This window comes from Mus musculus, chromosome 17 (assembly GCF_000001635.26).
Source record: "Mus musculus strain C57BL/6J chromosome 17, GRCm38.p6 C57BL/6J".
Lineage (NCBI taxonomy): Eukaryota > Metazoa > Chordata > Mammalia > Rodentia > Muridae > Mus > Mus musculus.
Window position 1 is genome coordinate 32,176,710 of NC_000083.6, and position 5,085 is coordinate 32,181,794.

The window sequence follows — 5,085 nt, forward strand, 5'->3', positions numbered from 1 at the left end:
GTGCACAAGAGGTAAAATAATTGTCTTATGATGGAGCTGCAAGCTGGAGCTAGAACCCAAGGCTACACGTATACTTGGCAAGTGTTTGCCCCTGAGCTAACCTCCACCCCCCAGTCCTAGTAACTGTTAATTGGATGACTTGAAATGTACACACCACCAGGACCAGCCCATTCCCAGAGAGCCCCTTGTCTGGATTCAGATACCCCAGTCCCCATTAGATGATGGGGAAGGAATGGTGGGTGGTAGAGTGTCTGGAGGGAGGACATGAGGTGGAAAGGGAAGTGGAGAAGAGGAATCTCATTTCAGTTTAGCTGAACTACTGCTGAAGCAGTTTTGGCGAAGAAAAGAGTGTCACCCCTACTTCTTCTAAGCACATTTGCCCTTCCACCCCTTCTTCTTGCTTTAGAGAAGGGAAGTTGCTTCCCTGGGCTGAGGTGTATGTAGCTCATTGGAGGAGCTGTGCAGTTCTTGGTTAGATTCCTATCACTGTAAAAAAAAGTTTAAAAGATACATTTAAAATATTTATTTTATTTTTAATTGTGTGTGTATGTGTGCGTGTGAATTTGCACGGGTGCTCACACGGTTTTGTGCTCACATGTCTGCAGGTGACCACGGATCCAGAAGATGATGTCAGGTTCTCTAGAGCTGGAGTTAAAGGTAGTTTGTGAGGCCTCTGGCATCAGTCCTGGGAACTCAGGTCCTCTGAAAGAGCAATACATGCTCTTAACCACTGAGCTATCGCTCCAGCCTCTAAAAGATACAAATCTTAAAAGCCTGCACACACAAAATGCACATAAACTGACACAGCTGCACATAAACTCAGGCATACATATAAATATAATAAATATTTATTCTTTAAAAAGCCTAGAGGAGCCAGGCCATTAAGCCCAGCACTCAGGAGGCCAAAGCAGGCAGACCTCTGAGTTCGTGGCCAGCCTGGTCTACAGAATGAGTTCCAGGACAGCCAGGGCTGCACAGAGAAACCATGTCTTAAAAAAACAAAAAACAAAAAATACAAAAAACAAAAAACAAAACAAAACAAAAAAAAAAAAACAAAAACAAAAAAAAAGGAAAAAGAAAAAGAAGAAGCCCTAGAGCAGCTGGGCAGTGTGTGTGCTTGTGATTGCATTGTGTGTGTGCTTGTGATGCATTGTGTGTGTGCTTGTGATCCCTGAGTGTGTGCTTGTGATTGCATTGTGTGTGTGCGTGTGATCGCATTGTGTGTGTGCTTGTGATCCCTGAGTGTGTGCTTGTGATCGCATTGTGTGTGTGCGTATGATCACATTGTGTGTGTGCGTGTGATCGCATTGTGTGTGTGCTTGTGATCCCTGAGTGTGTGCTTGTGATCGCATTGTGTGTGTGCTTGTGATCGCATTGTGTGTGTGTGTGAGTTTGGGAAGCTAAGGCTGTGCTTTTGAGGCCAGGATAAGCTACATAGAAAATTCATGAGTACTCTGAGCTAGCTACAGAGAGACCTCATTTCAATAAACAAAATAAATAAATGAAAATCAAAAAGACAACTTTAAAAGTGAGGGAGTGGCTAGATGATTTCTTGCCACACGCATGTAATGAAAACAAACAAGCAAGAAATGGCTGGAAGATAAATTCTTCCCTCCTCCTTAGCCACAGGTTGAATCTCCCTTTACACGGCCAGTGCTCATCTCTCAACGGCCCAGCCTGCTCTGCCTCCTCCAAGCACATCTCCTTTCTTCCCTTGCCCAGCTTAGGCTTTCATCAGGGCTGAACAGATTGAAACACTGACAGAAGGTGATCTGGGTCCTTCCCTGTAGGTCACGTCAGCTGGCTCTGACCCTTAATCAAAGAGCCTTTGCCCATAAACCTGTCTCTAAGCTCTGTAGACATCCTTTTGTTCTCATGTCAGAGACTCCTGATGCTTTCCCCATCCGATACCCAGCCACTGGGTTCCAATAGGTCCCCAGACCTCTGGCCACCCCTGGTAACCTCCTTCAGAGAAGCTCTGTCCAGCCTTCCAATTTTCCTCCTTCTAGATGTTGTAGGAAGCTTAGCTTTCTGAGTTCTACAGGAGTCTGCATGCTTGATCCTTACCCTCGATCACTCAGCATCTTTTGAAATCACAGTCTATACCAGGCTTCTTTTGACACCTTGGCCTCATTTCCACTGCTGGGGAACTGAAACGTGCACACTGGCCTGACTGGCTTTTTATCTCTTCCACCCCCTCACCCCGACTCCCTGTGCCTCTATCTCTGTCCTTTAACCTGTGAGACTTTGTTAGATGTCTGTTCCAAGGCCAGACCTCTTAATCTGCCTCCATGCCATCCTGTGTACTTGTGTCTCCCTGTTCAGCCTGCCTCACCCTCTCTGTCTCTGCCCCCAGCCCACCTGAGCCCCCTTATCAGTCCCCAAATAATGTCCCATGTACAAATTTATCCAGGCCCCTTCCTTGCTGGCATTCTGGAGTCCTTTACAGCCCCATGGCATCTTAGCACACACTGGCCTCTAGTCTCAAGGAAATGATAAATCAGCGTGGGTGAAAGGCTCCCTAGGGTGGGACACATTTTTTTTTTCTCCACAGTTCAACTCTGTGACAGCCTCTTCCAGGAAGACTTGCTTTTTCTCCTCCTACCAGGTCATTGTCCCTGCCCGGTTACTTATTCCACTGGGACCTGACTACATTCTTGCTGTGTCTCTGTCCCTGCTCAGCTGTGTCACCTCTGGACTTTCTCTGGAGAAGAGCCAATGGTGTCCAAGTAGTGCGATATGAACTGATGAATGAATGAATGAATGAATGAATGAGTGATGGAAAGCGGGCTGGAGGCAAGGGGTTAGAGAACAAAGCCCTCAACCCTGGCCCAAAGTGATGCACACACCAAGTCCCTGGGTCAGAAGAAATCCACTTCCCTATTGATTAGCTCAGGCTAGGGAAGGCTGATGTTGGCCTGAGGACTCTGCCCAAGGAATATTATCCGTCCTTCAGAAGACCTTTCTTCGGCCTGCTCCCTCTCCCTTGTTCTACCCACTTTGCCCTGGGAGTGGGGAGGTGGGGATAGATGAAGGGACAGAAAGCAGAGCCTTCTGGTTACTCTGGCAACCGTCCCAGTAACTGTCCAAGCCTGTGGTCAGCCTTTGCCTGGGCCTCTCTAGTCACCTAGACAACCACTATCTCGTTCTGGTCAACCATCAACCTTTCTCCTGTCACCCTAGCAACCACTGGTGGACCTACCACCCTGTAGGTCTATTGGTCTTCAACTGACCTACAGATTTTTTTTTTCTTCCCAGACCTCCACTTTAGGATCTGAGAGCCCCTCCTCCTGACCTACAAGAAAAAAGACACTGTAGTGTATGTAGGCCTGGCCCTAGGGGTGGTGTCCAGCCCCCCTCCAGTCCCAGTCCCTGTCCTCTGTCCGTCATCCCTGTTCCCTGCCCCCTGCAGTCTGAGAAAGTCCTTTCCCGTCTCCTTGCACGCATTCTTGCATGAACTGTCCAACCGCCACAGGCAGCTCTTCAAAATGCAAGACATGTCTCTCCTCTGCTAAGAAAATCTCCCCGGCTCTCTTTGACAATCAGTCTGCTTGCAGCCTCTGATGGTCTGGGAGCAGTGACTGGCCTCCCTGTTATTCCAACGCCTAGAGCTCATTCTCTCCTCAAACCTTCCAGACTCCTGGGAAAAGTGCATCCCTCCCCTCCCCCACGAGGACTGTGGCTCCTCACAGTTGCCACATCTGAGTTCTTTCACTCACTGGCAGAGCCTTCCATTCCCTCTTGCTCTGTGAGCTCCAGAATTCCAAGATGGCCCCCAGAACCTACAAAAATGGCTGATATTGGGATGCTGAGTAAAAAGCATGTCTCTTTAGGAACAAAGAGGCCAGAGAGCAACAGCCATAACAGAGGGCTCCGGCTAGGCAGGCTCATTTCCAAAATAGAAGACATTTTTCAGGCCTCCCAAGTGCTCACGATACAGGTGACACTGTTCCTAGGGAATGGGAAAGAAACAGATTAATGGGGAGCAGCAAAATAGTTCATCTGGCAAACGTGCTGGCTGCCAAGCTCGACTTAAGTTTGATTGCTGGGACACACATAGTAGAGGGAGAGAAAGAACTTTTGCAAGCTGTCTTCTGACTTCACAACAAGCAATGTTGCACTAGAACACACAGAATAGATACTTAGATAGATGGATAGATGTAATTAAAAACACAAAAAGATGGTGGCAAGATGGTTCATTAGCTAAATCAACTGACATCCCATCTGTACTACATCCCCCCACCACACACACACACATACACACAAATGCACATAAAATAAATAAATCAAATGTAATTGTTAAAAGGAGAGAGAGTCAGTGAGATGGCCCAGTGGGTAAAGGTGCTTGGTGCCAAAATTGACAGGCTGAGTTCTATCCCCAGGACCCACAGAGGAATTTTTAAAAATGTAAAACAGGCTAGACAGTGGTGACAAGAGTCTTTAGTCCCAGTACCCAGAAGGCAGAGGCAGGAGGATCTCTGAGTTCAAAGCCAGCCTGATCTACAGAGTGAGTTCCAGGACAGCCAGGGCTACATAGAAAAACCCTGTCATGAAAAACCATTTTTTTTAAAAAAGTAAAATGAAAATCAATGGTAGTGCACAGCTGTAAACCCAGCACTTTGGAGCGCTTCTTGCTCTCAGAGGACTTAAAATCCCAGCACACATACAAAGGCTCACAACCATCTGTGACCAAAGGACCTAATGTCCTCTTCTGGGCTTCATGGACACCCGGCATGCACACATACAGACACATACTCATACACATTCAAAATAATAGCTGGGCATGGCGGCCTGTGTCTTTTATTCCAACACTCAGGAAGAAGTGACAAGCAGGTCTCTGCACATTTGAGGGCAGCCAGGGCTAATAGGGAGATCCTGTCTCTAAATAAATAAATAAATAAAGACGACAACAACAACAACAAGCCAGACAGTGGTGGCACACACCTTTAATCCCAGCACTCAGGAGGCAGAGGCAGGCAGATTTCTGAGTTCGAGGCCAGCCTGGTCTACAGAGTGAGTTCCAGGACAGCCAGGGCTACACAGAGAAACCCTGTCTCGAAAAAAACAAAAACAAACAAACAAACA

At 47.3% G+C, this 5,085-nt stretch overlaps 1 annotated feature.

Annotated features, from left to right (window-relative positions):
* Window positions 2,793-4,199: an enhancer, noted in NCBI's record as "VISTA enhancer mm1733". NCBI's record gives its function as "enhancer in: hindbrain (rhombencephalon)[5/5] | midbrain (mesencephalon)[3/5]" and the evidence as "EXISTENCE:transgenic organism evidence [ECO:0001131][PMID:17130149]".